The sequence below is a fragment of the Rhodamnia argentea genome, chromosome 11, assembly GCF_020921035.1.
Source record: "Rhodamnia argentea isolate NSW1041297 chromosome 11, ASM2092103v1, whole genome shotgun sequence".
NCBI classification, from domain to species: domain Eukaryota; kingdom Viridiplantae; phylum Streptophyta; class Magnoliopsida; order Myrtales; family Myrtaceae; genus Rhodamnia; species Rhodamnia argentea.
In genome coordinates, this window is record NC_063160.1 from 193,057 (window position 1) to 212,070 (window position 19,014).

Sequence of the window (19,014 nt, forward strand, 5' to 3'; positions counted from 1 at the left end):
AAGAAAGGGTTTTGATAAACTTGGAAAAAAAAAATAAGCTAAGGATAGTAACCTCTTACGAACGGGATCAAAAGCCCTTTGTCATGTAGGCATAAGAAAGAAATGCAGAGAAAACATTTCTTGTGTCAAAGAAAAGACAAAGAAGAAGGGACAATCCTATTCTATTAGAATTGGAAAAAGAAAAAGAAAAAGTTTAGATTTTAGATTTTATACGACTTTATTCTATTAGAATTGGAAAAAGAAAAAGAAAAAGTTAATCAATTCTATGACATTTCAATCTCACAAGAGTGACCTAGTGTTTAACCTTAGGCTCTACAGTTTTTCACACTTGCATTACTGTACTTTCCAATGTTTCTGTTATTGTACTATGTATTTGCTTCAATCTTCATCTTCGTATCCGTACCTTGAGATTCTGATTCTGAGCATTGTGAACCCAAGTTCGAGTACTGACTGTGAGCTTTTTTAGAAGGAGCATAAGGATTGGCGTCCTTTTTCACTAGCCAGGGAAATAGTTCAGTCTCAGTCTCTCTCAAGCGTTTTGCTTTGGCACAAAATCAATTTCTTCTCTTTGCTTCTGCATGGCTTTTAGTTTTTCCGCTTGACCATTGCATATGATAGACTCTGCCACGGCGTGAGTCAAATTGATCCGGAACAACGGCTTGAATTCATGAGACAAAGGCACAATCATTATCCCTAATCTGTCCCGCGAAATGAACAGCCTTTCTGTCTATGATTTGTCAAACACAATTCATGAGATAATGCAGCTAGACTTATCCAAGCGGACAACTTGAGAACATAAACCAAACGGTCAGCTCCTTTTTTCAACATAAACCAAATTGCTTGGTTACACCAGTTATCGAGTTTGCTTCCGTTCATCTGGAGAGAGAGCCTGTTTTAGACCAAAGTAAATTCCTAATGCACAAGAAGTTCTGGTAAAGTAAATCCTAATACCCAAGAAATGCTTCTTTGGAGATTGCAGCGACTATCTACATAGCAATTTGATGCATATATAATATAAATGCAACTTTACTCGACAGTCATTGACCGAAGGATTAAGATATTGACCTCGCAAGCACACTAAAAACTTTCGTCTCTTTTTCTCTATACTATACCAGGAGATTAAGTGTAATTCCTGAAATGAATCGTAACTAGTATGGTTCAAGTGGGAGTTCCCGAAACAGTAAAAAGAATGACGCCTATTAATCACCTTCTGCTTAGCAACATACTATTATCTGAATAAGGAGTGATAAAGTTATTTCTTGGTTGTAAATGAATGGGCTAATGGCATAATTCTGCGTCGTGTTGCAGATATTCTCCACAAATCCTTAACATGTAATGATTCTTTCACGAATGAAAGCTAACGTTTCTGATCTACACCAGCACAATAACCCTGGCCGGCCGTTTAGTGATGCACTACAAAAAAACAAGGATTTAGCCACGGATTTTGCCACGAAAAATTGACCAAAATTCGTCGCTAAACCGATTTACGACGAAAATTAGCGACGAAAAAATATTCGTCACCAATTCGGCATCGCAAAATTTAGCGACGAAAAAATAAAGTTCGTCACTAATTAGCGACGAATTTTGCGACGACTATTTATCCGTGGCTAATTAGCGACGAATAAGTTTCGTCACAAATTAGCCATGAATTTTGCGACTAATTACTCTCCGTGGCAAATTAGCGACGAAACTTATTCGTCGCTAATTAGCCACAAAAAAAATGTCGTCACTAAATTTAGCGATGAATTTTCTGTTCATCGCTAAATTTAGTGACGAAAAAATAATTTTTCGTCACTAAATTTTGCGACCCTAGATTAGCTATGAATTTTTTTTTGTGGCAAAATTCATCGCAAAACCCAATTAGCGACGAATTTTACCGAATTTTTCGTGGCAAAATTTGCTATGAATTTTTATTCGTCGCAAATGTTTGTCGCAAAAAGCGCGTTTTTTTTTAGTGTTCCTTTTTATTCAATGGCTTGGGGGTGAGGGAGTCTTGGGTGGCAGCGGGTCGAGGGAGTCCCCGGGCTGAGGTGGATGGCGACGGGGCTGGCGAGCTGGACAGTGGCGGAGGGGGTGGGTCTCAGCTGGAGCAGGGAGCGTCGCGGGCAGAGGAGGAGCAGAGCAGGAGGGTAGTCGGGGCGCCGGGACAAGGAGAGGGAGATAGACCGAGAGATGGAGATGGAGGTCGAGGGCTCGGGCTCGGGCTCGAGGTGGATGGCTGGAGGGACGGTTGCGGGCTGTGGGCGTCGCGACCTGAGTTGTGGGGAACAGAGAGGCGGTGGGGTGGAGGTTGACGACGGCTACGCGGAGCTGGTGGGCGAGCGGCGACGGCCGCAACGGCAGGGTGACGACGAAGGCGGGTGGTGGTTAGTTGGAGGCTGGGGGGGCTGCCGAATGAAGAAGAAGAAGAAGAAGAAGAAGAAGACGACGAAGAAGAAGATGATGAACAGGGGGGAAGGGGGGGTCTGTTTGTACCATGAGGAGGAAGAGAGTAGGTGAGTGGGGGGAAGAGAGAGAAGGACGAAGAGAGAGAAGGTGAGTGGGCTTAGGTGGGGGAAATTGAATGCTGTGGAGAGCGGAATGATAGAAAGAGGGCGGGAGAGTTTATAGAATGGGGTTAGGTGGGAGGAGAGAGTGGGAATCGTAAAATTTCAAAAGCTCCCTAAAAAATTTAGCGACGAAATAAAGTCCTTCGCCGCTAATTAGTGACGAAACACATAATTCCGTTGCTAATTTTAAAAAAAAAATTTGCGACGAAAGATGAAATTCGTTGCAAAATTTGCGACAAATTCTCATTTCGTTGCAAATTCTTGATATAAATTAAATAAAAAAGAAAAAAAAATAATTAGTGACGAAATGTATTATTTCGTTGCAAATTTAGCGACGAACATTGTTTTTTCGTCGCAAATTAAATAAATTGAACATTTTCTCTTTTTTTTATTTCCTTCATATTAGCGACGAATAATACATTTCGTCGCTAAATTAGCAACGAAAATAATGAATCGTCGCTAATTTTAATATTTTCTTTGTTATTTTTATTCATAGTGCTAATTTTGCGATGAAAACGAAAGTTCGTCGCTAATTAGCCACAAACGTCGATTTTCGTCGCTAACTTTTAATAAAAGAATTTGTGACGAAAAAGGACGTTCATCGCTAATTGGCGATGAAGCCCATTTTCGTCGCAAAGGAGATAGCGACGAATAATTATTTCATGGCCATTTTCGTCGCTAATTAGCCACCAAAAAGTTTTCGTGGCTATTTTCGTCGCAAATTAGCCACGAAAAATTTTTCGTGGCTATTTTCGTCGCAAATTAGCCACGAAACATTTTTCGTGGCTATTTTCATCGCTAATTAGCCACGAAAAATTTTTCGTGGGAATTTTCGTCGCTAATTAGCGACGAATTATTTTTCATGGCTATAGTCGTCACTAATGGGCGACGAATGTTTTCGTCGCAAATAGTGACGAATATTCATTTTGTCACTATTTTCATTGGAAATTAGCGACGAATTTTTTCCGTGGCAAATTTTTCGTGGCTAAATCCGTGTTTTTTTGTAGTGATGGTCTGATCAACATGTCAGTACATTTAATATGTGAACGACATTGATAGTGTTGAAACAATATCCCAATTCGGTCCCCAACATCAGATTGTAGGCCTGGAGGCCTCGCCTAAGTGGGGTTTTTTTTTTTTTTTGGGCATAGCCCAAAAGAATTTATCCCGCAAATTTGCTATGTACTAGAATATTTTTCCTGTGAATTTGTCACGTGTTCGGGTTGTATTTTCATCTAAGGGGAAGATTAAGCCGCTAGAAACCACTCAAACAGGATTCCGTGTCATTCCTCTATCTTACTCACCATGGATAGGGAAGTCTTAGAATACTTGATTAGGTGTAACACCGGAGTTAGCAAACACTTGAGATGTTAAGCAATTACAAATCTGTCATATCACTTGATTGTAATTGATTCTTTCGATCGCTCTCCACGTGGAAGGACCTATATCTGGTTGTTGAAGTTGCCCCCCACCAAAAAAAAAAAAAAAAAAAGGAAAAAAGCCCATGCTATCTGTTTGTTAAATTCAGCAAATAACTAACACCTTTTGAAAATTGAAAAAAGAACACGAATCAACGAAATATCACCTTCTGAAAATTGAAAAAAGAACATGTCTCAATTATAATTGATCATATTTTCAAAGCACAATTTATGACTTTTTAGCAGGTGCTCCATGACAGTCTTGAACATTTATATGATAGAATGGACTTTTGTTGGTTGGGCAACGTCCCCACAAAGTTGCATAAAAATTTGCATGTATAATAGCCATAACCTGTACCCCTATTAGAGGATAATATAGGCCAAAAATTAATAAATACGTAAGAGGAAGAGAGGAAAGAGATATATACATATATCATAATCGAATGAGATATGTACAAAGAATCAAAAAAATATCCTAATTCTCTCTAACATAAAGAAATAACATAATAATCTCTAACAAATGTTGTATTTTATCAGGCTATATCTTCCTCCAATCAAGAAGATATCCTAATTGGAGGACTCATCTGGTTATGTTTGTTTATTTTCCTTTTATTAGATAGTTTGCACAATTATAAACAAACATGCTCATAATATATGCTCTCATGTGCCTAGACCCTTTGGAAATTAAATTATATTTCCCTAGTCATGATCTTATGCAATGGGACTTATAATTTGTATAAAATTTCGTAATTTGTCTTTTGTATTAAGGGTTAATGTTATATTATACCTTTATCTGCGTATTGACTCGAATCGAAGAGTATGTAGCGGATAAATTCTACTATGGCCATAATCTTTGGGAATGAGAGAATTAGTAGGAAAAATTGAAATTAAAAGTATATTATGGGCATTTTTGTTATCTTTGTTCATACTTTGCTTTAATTTAATTCATGTAAATAACCCTTATTTTTCTATAGTTAAACATGTCAAACATCAATTTTTATGTCATAAATAAAATCTAATATAAGTTGAGGTTTTGGGAAATCATTTTCTTAAGTTAATTTGGATGTTATTACATTTTTTGTCATGTTTTCATAATAATCTCCCTTTTATCCGAAAATACAAAAGTTCATGGTTTTCAAGTATCACATAGTCCATTCTATTTATTAAGTCACTCAATTCACATCAACAGTCAAAAGGAATTTTTCATAAAATTTGGTATTGAACGGGCATTAATTTTTCCAATTAAGGTAACCAAGTCTACGGACTCATTTTCTCTGGTTCGTTGAAATAAAATAGTTCTTCTCTATTTTATTTAGGTTTTTAATCGACCTACCAAGATCGATTAGTGGCGGAACTTGATTAATTTTTTTTAAGAAATAAACCTAAATTGGTATGAATTTAAGAGAGTCCGAGTTAGGTTAGTTAAATAATTAACTTGATAATCCATTAACCTAAGGTTCCCGAACTTTAGGTCATGGCAGTTTAGCAACTCCACCAGGGACTTGAGTTTTCTATTTTTTGACAAAATAAAGGGTTGACCGAATTTTCAAGCTTAATTTTTTGGAAAAATCTCTTAAGTTAATGCCTTAAATTTTTGGAAAATAGAGAAAATTCCTTATGGGCTTAGGTCATATGATTTATCCCTTGGTTGATTAATTGAGATTGATTTTTAGACCAAGTGATTGGAGTATCTTTTGATTTTTGGACAGTTTTTCTTGGGTTATATCTTGATGATCATGAATTGTTATTGATTTTTGAATTAATTTTCATAAATAATCATTCTGGACTGCCCTTGATTTTCTTGTTAATTTTGCAGATTTATGTGATTTTTAGCTCTGCATTGAATTGTTTCACTTTAGAAAGAAGGAGGAGACCCAAAAGTAGGAAAGACGGCTTCAGAAACTGAATGAATCGACAAGAAGAAGCCTACCCAAGGATAAACTAATTCTAACTCAATTTCTTTGGATCCTAAATATTATCGCTGACTTTACTTTCTTGTTTTCCCCAGGAATCGCTACTACAAAACGCAAGCCAGTGACGGGACGTGCGAGTCGGATATTCCACTCCTTCCCAGAAATCTGAATCTTCCTTAGAGCTTAGAAGTCCTAGAACCTAGAAGTATCCGAATCCAGAATCTTTAAAGAAGCTTACCAATCCCAAAATTGCTTCGTTGGCATCCATCTCCAAAATTTGTTGAAGCTGTTCAAATACGTCTTAATGTGCATTTTATGTCTATGATTTTGATGAAAAATGAATTAAAACTTTTTAAAAGGGGCTTTGTTTCAAGCAGATTTTCAAAAGGATGTTACCTCAAATGAAAAGAGGCAAGCCATATTCAAACACGTCCCATACACTCGAGAGATGAGTGAAAATAAAAAGGTAGAGAGAAAAACATCCATCTATGGGTATAAGAATCATTCGTAGTGATTATGTGGATTGAAATGACAAAAGGCATTCGTTTCACATCTCTTAACACATTTATAAATCTTTTTTTTTTTATGACCCAGGGAACCCTCGCACGGCCGGCAGCCGGGGGGTAAACCCTGAGGGCAACACGTGCTAGCCACCACACACGTGTCACCGGGTAAGTCACCCTGCGACACTCCTGGGATTCGAACACTCGACCTTTTGCGAGAGGAAGAGTGCGCGAACCAGTGGCGCCACCCAGGTGGGTGGTGATTTATAAATCTTTTGCAAACCCTTCTAATCTAAAAGGAGATTTCTGAATATAACCCTATCAAGAATCACCCCATACTTGGGATATGTCTGGAGGTTTGTTGTTTGACACATTAGAGAAAAAGATTGAAAAAGATTTTATTGTGTTAACTCACATCAATCGTTTTATAATAGCTCTAAGTGATATCCCATGGAAGCTCAAATATCTTGAAGTTTAAGAGTAGTTCATTTCCCTACCCAAACATTTTATCCCTTGATCAAGCCAATTTGAGCCTTTGAATCTTTGTTTCTAAGCCCTGGTTGGTGATTACCTCCGTACATTGGGGCAATGCACGTGATTTACCAAAAGAATTGATAGTATTGAGATATCCTAAAGAAGTCCTTAAAGCTCTAGGTGCAAAAGAGAAAAAAAAGGCAACCAAATATTTGAATTTGTGGGCAAGTAAAAGCAAAGTACCTAGCCAAACCAAAGTTGAAGCCTTTTTTGTTGAAAAATCACGAGATTTAAAGCAATTTTATGAGCATTAGAAAAGTCAGAAAAGGCAACGATTGCCAAAGAAAAATTAGAGAAAAGTTCTAGCCTCATTAGTTAAAAAATGAGCATGTGCATAATTCCAAGAGACTTCCAGTATATCCCTAGTGGATGCAAGAATGGGTAATGATGCAAAAGCGATCATCAACACTTCATACCCCTCATTTTGAAAATATGGCAATTCATTGAGCCTACCTTGGACCAGCATTACAACCCTTCCCGAAGACTTTTCTGATCAGGATGTTTTGGGTTGATATGCGAATTCACACAGGAAGCCGCTGCATAAAGAAGAAAGTACAATCCTATCTTATCTCATCTTCGAGGTTTTTGGCTTATAAACCTGAAGTGGATAATTTTGATATATATTTCATTCTAAGTATCAAAGTGCCTATCCATTGCAAAGCTTTGACATAGCTTGAATTACGGTCATTTGAAAGATCTTTTTAGATCAATCATATTGTATGCATTGCGAATAGTTTCGAAACCCTAGATTTAGATTTTGTGAGGAAATTCGAGTGTTTCTTTGAGAACATTTCCCTAGCATGAAGTCAAAAACTTCTTTGAAAATTGTGAGAAGTCCCCTTAGATGAAGGTACTCCGATTGAATCTTTTAAAACAACACATTTTTTGAAAATTTTAAGTCATGAGATTCAAAATTTCTGCCTAAGGGAGTTTTGAATATGAATGCTATCTCATGATGGTTTGGACAAGTTTCCACCACAAATCCAATTCGACAACTTCTCTTGTGACTCCTAGCCTTCCTAAATCATAGGATCATATTCTCTTGTTAAAATTTTTTTTAATCCCATGGTGATTTTGAATAAGGATGATCCAAACTTTTATTTTATTACCACTTTTGTCGGCCCCAAAAAATTGACATTAGGATAATCCCTTGGTGATTCCAAAAAGGATAATCCAATTTTTTAATTCATTACCATTTTTTACCTCTCCAAAAAGGCAATATTAGGGTAATTCCTTGGTGATTCCAAAAAGGATGATCCAATCTTTTAATTCCTTACCACTTTTGCCTTCCCCAAAAAGGTGACATTAGAGTAATCTCGTGGTGATTCCGAAAAGGATGATTCAATTTTTTAAATCATTACCACTTTTGTCAATCTCTTGGTGATTCAGAAAAGAATGATCCAATCTTTTAAATTTTTACCACTTTTGTTTATCCCAAAAAGGGGACATTAGGGTAATTCCTTAGTGACCCCGAAAAGGAGGATCCAATCTTTTAATCCTTACCACTTTTGTCCGCCCCAAAAGGAGACATTAGGGTAATTCCTTGGTGATTCCGAAAAGGAGGATCCATTCTTTTTAGTCCTTCCTACTTTTGTCTACCCCAAAAAGGCAACATGAGGATAATCCCCTCGGAGATTCCGAAAAGGATGATCCAATCTTTTTAACCCTTCCCACAAGTTGTCTCTATCCTCAATAGATATTTCCATAAGCTGTCCCTGTCCTTGTGAGACATTCCATAGGACGTCTCTGTCCTTAAGAGATATTCCATAGGATGTCTCTGTCCTTAAAGAGATTTCACGGGCTGTGTCTGTCCTTAAGAGATATTTCATTATGTTATTTTTATTCTTAAAAGATATTCCATAGGCCGTCTATGTCCTTAAGAGTCAATCTTCGTATGGTTTAACCCACCATATGGATTCATTTAATCCTTAGAATCCTATAATTAGGATTATATCCTACCCACCATACGAATCAAATCTAAATTCACCTTAAGTATTCTTATAACGAATCCCTAGGTTTTCAACATATACTCACGAATCAACACTGTTCAAGTGATCAACAGGTAAGCTTCAGGTAAATCTCTATCTTTTGGTCGCTCTCTCTCTCAAGCTTTAAAAATGAACAGAATATGATCTCATCTGCACTCAAGCTTACACGTAAAAATATGAGAGTCAGAAGTCATGACTTGTCCTTTCGGTTTTCCCAAGTCGAGTCGATCAAGGTTTAGGTGTCGCCTTGTCATTGAGACTAACCTCTAACGAGATCCCTCTCAAAGAGGGGTAGCGGTTGACACATTATTTTTTGTTAGTTTATGTTTAGAAAATTCATAGAAAATCCATTAAAACTTTAAAAAAAAATTGTAAAATCAATTTTAGGAGCCTTGGCTAAGCATAAGGAACCATTTTTTAACCAAAAATAATTTTTCATATTTTTCATGTTTTTAATATTTTCTAAAAAAAGAAAAATACTTGAAAAAATCGAGACAAATAGCATTTGAGGCCGCAAAAATATTACAAAATATTTAATATTTTTCTTTTACTTCCCATTTTTATTTTGACCACTTAAAATTGGAAAAATTTAACTCAAGACCCTAAGCTTCTTCATTAAGCATAATTCCGAATTGGCCCAAAAAATACATTCTGATTTATTTTATTTTCAACTTTTACATTTTCTAAGCCATGGCATCAGACTTTAGTACCTCACATTTTATTTTGGTCCAGAAATTTGTTGGACAGTTTGGACTGAAAGGACTCAAATGCACAACTATTTTTCAGTTTAGTCCCTGGATTTCACTTTAAATGTAATTAATGAAATTCTACTAACCATCATGCAAAATCATTACCACTATCCCATGGTTTTCATCCTTCTGAATCTATTGGTGGGGTTTAACCAAACTGATTTTTCCATTTGTGGTTTGAATCGGTCAATTTTTCTTCTCGGGTTAAATTGAAAATTTGAGGTTTTTGTATAATTCAGCACCAATTATCCCCATTTTTACCCCTGTCAAATGAAATGCATATCTCTGAATTCAATTTTGATGTTTAATTTTTCAAATTTCAAGAATTTCTAGGTCAATTCCAAGAAATTTGGTCTACCGGATCTGCCGGGTCAGACCGGATCCGACCCGACTACCCAGGCGGCCATCTTCTTCCTCAAACACAATTCCTGCGCAATTCAAACATTTTTGCAGGCCAAGATTCAATGTATGAATTGAGGGGTCAATTGGCCATGATCGAAGGTGTTAGGGAGTTGGTATTGTCCGCTACCTCACTCCGCTCCAATTGCACCAGGTGCCACTACCTGGGGTCGCCGGAACTATGACGGCCAGCTCGGTCTTTGCCTCGGTAATGCAAAAGTCAACTCTTGCACAAACCATCCAAATGGAACGTTAATTTGCGCATGTCGGAGAAGCTAACGGACTGATGGAATTCCTAATAATCTCCGTCATCTTTCGCACCATTTTACACGTGAGGATACGTGCGGGAGTAAGGCGGTGGACACCTCCCATGCACGCAAAGTTGATTCAAAGTGGATAAGATTGTTTCCAAGCATTTTGGCAAGGGAGAAGTTCATTTGTTCCTAGAATTCTAACAAATTAGAGAGAAGGAGAGAAGGAGAGAGAGGAACTCTCGCAAGCTCTCTGTGTTGCCATTGACGAAGCTTCAAGCCGAAGCTTCCCCAATTCAACCACAATGATCTAGACCAAGTCAAGGCTTGAGACCAGTTCCAAAAGCTTGGTTTCAACTTCACGAAGCGATTGGACCTACTTTGCCGGCTCAACTCCTCATTGTGCTCGCATGGCATCTTGCATCTTTGGCCATGATTTTGTTAATTATGTGTGCGTTTTACTCCACGAGCATCGCTGAGCATATCCTTGTGCTTTTCTTGCTCTTACTTTGCATAAAATCCTTGAGTTGAGCTTCCGCCATAGCCAAATTTATAGGATCCTCCCTAGCTCAAGCTAGCCCAAACCGAGTTAATTTGACTCGCAGGTAAGTCCTCTGAATTTATTTTGAGTGTGCTTTGTGAGTCAATTGCCTTGATATGCCCTGGTTTGTGATTGGACCTCCATGGCCCAGCTTTGTGCAAGCTCAATTTGTGTCGATTCTATGGATGTTATTGGCTGACTTTTTTGATATATTGTTCAGGTCATTTGGCCAAGATTTCGCTATTGATCGGGGCCGGAGAAACCTCGACCGTCCATTAAGTTGTCTTCAACCTTGCGATGCTGACTAGACAACCTTCGTTGACTTGGTCAACGCTGATGTGACCCTGACGTGGTGCCACGTGGCTTGACATGTAGCATCCACATCAGCTTGGGTATTATCAAATAATATTTTCGAAAATTGAATAATAAACCCAAATCGAACGGTGGTGGTTAGGCTTGCTATTGCGATCTTGGGTTTTTTAGAAAACAAAAATTATTTTCATATTATAAAACTGATTTTTTGAAATAAAAAATTAAATTATGATCGACGATCGAGAAATAGTCTTGCTGCGTGATCTAGGCCGTAGGATATAAAATGTTGATTGAACGGCAGAGAGTTAGTCTCTTTGTTCGATTTTGGCCAATGATTGAATGGATAGAATTTAGTCTCCGTTCGATCTGAGCTATAGATCTTGGTATGCAAATCCAAGGGCAATGGCTTAGCCACATGGGTGACTCTGGATCGTAGGATTAGTAATTAGATATAAAAATTCTCAAAAATTCTAAAAATTGGAAAAATTGGAAAATAATTAAAAAAAATCAAAACGGTGTTGTTTAGTGCCAATCCATGACCATATGGTTTGGGTCGGGTGTCTGAGAGGCGCGGGTTAGGACGAAAATAATAAATAAATAATAAAAATAAGAAAATTTTGAAAAATTCATAAAAAATTGTAAAAAAAATCGGAAAAATTCTGAAAATTTTCCAAAAAAATCATAAAAAATGAGAAATGAACACATTCAACTAGTTTGATCCATTTTTTTTTTCCATTTTTGGGATTCCTGAGCCATTCAAATTATTATTTTACCCCTCTAGATACTTTGTCCCGAATTTTTCCCAAACCATCCCTATACTTGAGTGACGTATTCTCCAAGCCCTTAGGGCTCGATTAGGCATGTCATGTGACAAATTGCATGATGATTTGATGCATTTTATCCACGTTCTTGACTTCTTGGAAAATGCATTTTCCATTAATGATTGTGATTGATACCATAGACGATCCCATCGGCATGAATCCTTTTAAAAGTTAGACCTTACCTTACCTCCAAGACATTTGCATGAAAATCTAGGTTAGAAATTCATTCAACTTAGGTATCAAAAGGGCGTCAAAGGTAATCTCGACGTAATTAAGTCCCAAAACCCACTTCTTTAGTTTTCATAGAATCAAACGAAATCTTCCAATCATTCGATAGAGTTTCCAATCATACCCTCTAAAAAAATGAATGATGGTGACTCCGATGGCAGGTGCACCATTCACATGTAACCCGACCGCACTAAGGTCGACCTCGATTTTAAATCCTTCTCGTCGTGATTTGGGTATCGGCTTGGGAGGGCCCGCATCGAAATCCATCCACTGTGAGTTGGACAACGACAGCCCACTCTGACTCGCCCTGGGTGAGGAGGGTCGCAATAGACGTCATTGATCATAAGGTTCCCAATTTTCACAGTTCCTTTGCCAATTATTTTTCCCTTGTTGTTTCCTCCAAAAAACGCACTTCTACCATTGTATTGTGTTAATTGAATGAATCTTTCTTAATTATCAGTCATGTGGCTAGAACATCCACTGTTCAAAAACCATTTGTCCTTTCTTTTCTTTGGTACCTGCAAGACGAAGATAACTCACTATTTCGTTGGTATCAGATTTTCTTGGGTCCATCCATTTGAGTTTGTCACAATTGATAGTTTTCTATTAATGGGTCTCTAGACTTTCATATAGTTGTTTCTGAATGATTTGAACCACCACGGTTTGCATAAAACTTTCACACATAAGGTTTTGTAAACTGTTTGGGAAAGTGTCGTCGATATGCGGATTTAGAACGTTTTTGCAAAATTCTATTAGTGGTTTTGGGAAATCTGTTTTTAAGATTGTTTTCCTTTTTAAGATGAAGACTAGATTTGTCATTGAAAGAAACTTATTTGGAAATAATATTTTTCAAGGTTTTCGAACTATGAGAAAATCCTTTTGAAATATTTTCAATTTCAATTTTCAAAGAATCATTTTCTTTCAAAATCAAATCACGATTTTCCTTGATTTGGTGAGGTTCTCTTTGCAAAAACTCAATCTTGTCTTTTTGAAAAACATCTTGTTGTTTTAAAGAAGAAATTTCCTTTTTTCAACTCAGAAATCTTTTCGAGAGCTTCTTTGTAGTTCTTGCACAATTCATCAATGTATTTTGAAACTTCATCTGGTATTTTAGAAGAACATACGTCGACATCTGAATCTAAATTTGACTTTGCCACGAGATATATGTTTGCAAGGTATTCCTTGTTATCCTCAAAATCACTCAAACTCTTTGTTTTCAGTGCCTTCTTGTATTTCTCATATTTTACTTTTTTTTTTTTTTTTTTTCAGAAGTGGACATTTTGATTTGATGTGTCCTACCTTCTTGCAGTGAAAGCATACTACATCTTTGCTCTCTTGCCTATCATTACTTGACTGTTTCTCATCATTCTATTTAAATTATTTCTTTCCTTTGAAGCTCTACCTTTTCGAGCCATCTTTCTAAATTTTTTCACCATAAATGCAAGCTATTTATCCTTTGAATCTGGCAATTCATAATCAATTTCAGATTTTAAAGCAATTGACTTCTTACCATCCGAATCACTTGTTTTGTTGGCTCGCTCTGTCTCATATGATTGTAAGTTTCCAACATGCTCATCAATGGATAAACGTCTGATTGTTTATCATTCTTGTATGGATGGCTTGATGTAGTTTTAGTAATCTATGAGTCATCGAAGGATCTTCCTAACTTGCATTAGCTCAACAATAGGAGCACCTTGCCAGGCAAGACCAGCGACTAATATTTGAAACCTATCAATCATTTCAACAATGGATTCATTGGGCTTCATCTTGAAAGCTTCATAATCACTCAGCAGAATGCTGAGATTGGTTTCTTTCATTCCATTAGTCACTTGATATGTGACATGGAGTCCGTCCCATATGGCTTTTGCTGATTCTTCTACTGCAAGCAATTATATATAGAAGTGGATAAAGCATAGAAGAGTGAGTAAACTACTTTGGAATTAGGTCCTTGTCTCTTTGCTTTTTCGGTAGCTGAAAGTATTGCTATAGTATTGGTGTTGTTATTCCCCTCATTTCCAATGGAAGGAGTTTCTGTGGCAATAGAAACTACTCTGTTAATCACGACGCCCCACATCAGATTGTTTGATGCCTTAAAGAATCACTTCATTTTGTTGCACCACATATTGTAGTCCTTTCCATCAAAATAATGAGGTTTATTGTTGAAGAGGGCATCACCTGCTCCTGAAAAATTGTTGCTAGAAATGACAGATTGTTAACTCAGAAGTAAAACACTTTAAAATGATGAGTAACGTACCTCGATACCAATTGTTGTAACTAGCAATGCCAGCTAGAGGGGATAGAATAGCTGATTCTGAGCAATTTTGAAATTTAATGCTGAATTTAAACAAGTTTAAAATACAAACTAAATAAGTTCAGTAACAAGACATGCAGAAATCAAAACACAATAAAGGGAGTTGAGAGTAAGAGAGAACTGCACACAAAGTTCATAGTGGTTCAGCTTTAGCAAGATTATGTCCACTCTCTCATGCTAGCAATCGATTGGCTGGATTTCACTAATGAATCGTTGAAAGGTTATAAAAGATTTTACACTTTTTCACTCTTACAAAATGTCTCAAGCATATAACATGTAACAAGTACATGAATTTGAACAACTCAAGCACCTTGGAATTATATATTTTGATCTCACCACATTGGTCACCAAGGATCTCCCTTTTATACTTCTCAACCCAAACTAGCCATTGGATAGATCTTCAAAGGATCACTCTTCAATCGCTGATTCAACGCCATCAATCTCGATTGAACCAGACATTTTCTAAGAAGATTTAGTAGCCGTTGGAGTAGAGTTTGAACCATTCAGATTTAGTCACCCATACAATTAAATCCTTAGTTTTCATAAGTAGAGTTTATTCAAATCTCCAAGATATCTTGCTCTATGGAAGGTAATATCCAATCGAATATATTTTCCTAATCTTACTAGAAAATAGTCTTGTTAATTAAAGATTACAGACATCCATAAATAACACAACCAAATTGAAAACCTGTCAAACGTGGGCCTTTAGAATCTAGCCAAAAGATATTGTAGAATTTGAACATAATTTAGAAGTAGTCTTCGGAAACTCTTTGAATCTGAACAAACTAGAAAAATGACTTTGAGCTTTATTAAAGTCCTTGCTAACATGTCACATAAATCTTTTCAAAATTAAGCCTTCAAAGGCAACATCTCCCTCCATCTAAATAATAAAACTTAACTATCTTAGAGGCAAATATGTGATGACACCGCCTAGAGTCTGAACAGCAAGTTTGGAGCAATATAAGCTTTTATTCATATGTTCAAACCTGCAATAAAATGTTTATTGGCATTAACTAAATTCTTTTTAAAAAAGGATAGTTTTGTTAGAATCAAAATATTTAGAGGAAGGTTTTCTCTATAGAACGTATTGCGACGGAGGAAGAACTCCACAAGCATGACCCTGCACAAGAGGACCACCATGTTCTTCCCAGGGCATTTCTTATTCCCCACTGTCGAGTCATCAATTTCGTGCCTGTTCGACTAGTACAGGTACTTCAACCCGCTTCTTGCCTTCTTCGCCGACGAACTTGTGGCCCTTGGATCCCTGTTAGCAAACCGCTGATATCCGAAAATCATCTCACCCTTCTGGATCTCGAAGAATGCATCGTGGTTGTTATTCACTACTGGAGGCAAGATGACAATTGCACCTTTCGAGCCAAGAGCTACATCCCTTCAAATTCTACGTACAGCAATGGAAGTTCCATACCCTTTTTCTTTAGAAGCGTAGCAGGAAACAACCCTGTTTCAGGGCTTCTTCTTCTTCTGTTTTTTTTTTTTTTTTTTTGCAAAACTACCATTTACGGTGGTGTCAAAACATTTGCAAGCACACTTGATTCCGATGAATATAGCCTACGATCTACAGATTCTTTATGTTGAACATGAACATTATTAGAGGTCAAGGTTAAGAATGTTATTATTCCTCTCCCAAGTCCCACCCCTAAACTAGCCATTGCAAATCGCTGGTTGCAAGATTGCTTTTAGTATCACTCGTAGCTCAATGGTCCAAAATATCGTCCACTTCAAAGATTCTCACCTCGATTCAGTTTTCTCATGTTTTACTAGATTTTTCACAAATGAAACTATATTACATACTTACGAATTCGAAGGTGTTGAATCATGATACAAGTGACCAGCGTCACTAATTCGAAACTGATATGGCTCGAAACTTCTTATCTTTTTTTCGCTAAAAATGATTTACGTCGGAACATTTTGACAGAGATAACAAAAATGTAAGTAATAAGTGCAAATAGAACAAAAAATTTGAAGATATAACAATTTAAAGAAAGAGATGCCAATCAAACGTGAATTGATGAGGGTATACAAGAGACAATTTTCATCTAAATCGTGAAGCATGAGCTCACAACATCGTATTTCTCTACCAGACATTCACATAAGACGTTTCCTCCTTAACTGGGTTGGAGGATTCCATGTATAACAAATATCATACCCTCCGTTTTCACTGAGCAAACAAGGACCATGGGACGAGATCATCCAAATACAGTCATTGCAATCATGCCAATCCCTGCTTTGCTTGTATATATCAAACCACTCGAATCGACCTGGCCACGCAAAATTGCAAAAGAACAAGGTCCCTCCGAAGAAATTCGGCGTGAATGAGAATCCCCAAAAGCGCGGTATAACATGGATTCCGAGATCATCATTCTTGGATTTGCAATGAACTCTTAGAATAGTTTCAGCAGACAAATTGTTATTGATCTCAACATATACCATGCCAGTTTGACCTTCTACGCAACTAGTTACGAATAAAAAACAAATAAGCATGCGAGGAGTTGATGTCTTCATCATCGTAGCATCCATTATTCCACTATCAACATCATTTAGATATTTTAAGGATGACAATGCTAGCATAATAGTCACCATTACCATTGGAAGTAAAGGTCGCATGTGGGCCACTAGTAGTAACGAAGAGGAAAGGGCAACTGCCCTGTTACAGATTGCAGAATTTAATGACTTTCAATTCTTCATGTCAAAATGTCTTTTTTTTGTTGGGTGGTTTCTGTATGTATATAATGATTGTGTCAAAGTCTCCTTGGACAATATGTGATAGTTTCAGGATCATATTTATCCATCAGAACCACTCACGTGAGAAAGCCATATGGAGAAGCAAAGCAATTATAAAATGTGTTGCGCATTTAAAATCCTTCGACTAAGCCCAATGGGTCCTTGGGCTTTGGCCCTAAATAAGGTTGAGGCCCAAAAGGATTATCCACACGGGAAGCTTTTATCGAACTTAATCCGTTCGTTTTCCAATAAGGAGTTCCGGGTCAGTTTTGGACAGAGAGTGTCAAATATGAAAGATACTTATATTTACGCAGAAGGCGTGATACAGACTCTTGGCAATTCGATAGCCCACTTATACGGCAAAGAGACAGGTTTCAACGTACTAAAACTCAAAGTACGACTCCGGAATTTAATTGACGAGGCCGAACCAAACTGCAAGACACAATGCCGGAATCTAATCAACGACACTGGACAGTGGATGTAGGACACAATACCGGAATTTAATCGACGGTATTGGATAGAATGAGTGATGAGTACAACACCAGAATCGAATCAACGATGCTAGACTTTATGAGCGGATGCCGGAATTTAATCGACGACACCTAGCCCCGGGTATGACCCTCACCGGAATTGAATTGATGATGGGAATCTGATAGTTATAGTTAAACTAGAAACTACGTAAAAGAGTTTAGACTTGTTTGTTGAGTTGTTCGGAGGGCCTTTCTCGTTGAATGACCCGCGATATTTATAGAGAGCTTCTTGGTAACCGCCTCTGGCTCTCCACTCATGCACGTTCTCCCATTCTTCGATAGTTTTCATCGACGGTTCCCGAATTCGCGCGCCACTTCCTTTTCCACCTTTTGGGATTACCACCTTTTTTGCATAATCGCTCCGATTGTGATTCCTTTGTTGGTCTTTTCCCTCCGCTTTCGGGAACTGCTGCTTCTAACACGTGGCGTCCTCTTGATCCATCAAAGGCTGATTCCAGTACACCTAGCCGTAGGTAATCATACCTTCATCACGTACCTGTCACGTGACACCCTCGGGGATTCTAGGTGTCAACATTATGCCCCCTTTTAAAAGAGGGTCAATCGAAGATTTATCTCCTTTAAAAGATATCCTTCGATTTGAGTGAAATCAGCTGCATCCTCATGATTACACCTTTCCAATCTCTATTCCCAAAGCGCGGTCGTTTCGGATTTCCGTTCTCTTTGTTTCCGCACATCATCTTGGCCTTTGATTCGGACCATCTTTACACTTGTACAAAAGTCTTCCGTCGTCATCTTCCTACTTTTAGATTTCCCAAAAAACCCTAAACCCATTGGGGCTTTGTTTCAATCCCTTCCATGGTGACTCGGACCTTCGAACTCACGCCTGGGCAACTTGTTGGTTGCTTTAACAAGCTAATCAATAGTGAAGATGCTATAATTTGCTTTCTCAAGTTGTTGAACACCGCCAAAGAACATGCTGGGTTTATTTTGGGCCCTAGTCTTCGAGATCACAACCGCGTCCCAACATTTCTTCAGCCTTGTTTCCCAATGAGGAAGAGCGAGAAGCTTCCCATTCAGGCTATACCTCCGAGGGACATATGGTCGTCCCCATCTCCTCGATTTAGAAGTTTTCCCTCATATGATGACAAGTTCTACTCCTGGTTTCAACGTCCGTGGAATGACCTACCGACCGTTTCTTCTTGGGCAACTTCGGGAATAACAACAGCCCTTGAGGTCAGCATGTTGGCATATGATTTGAATAAAG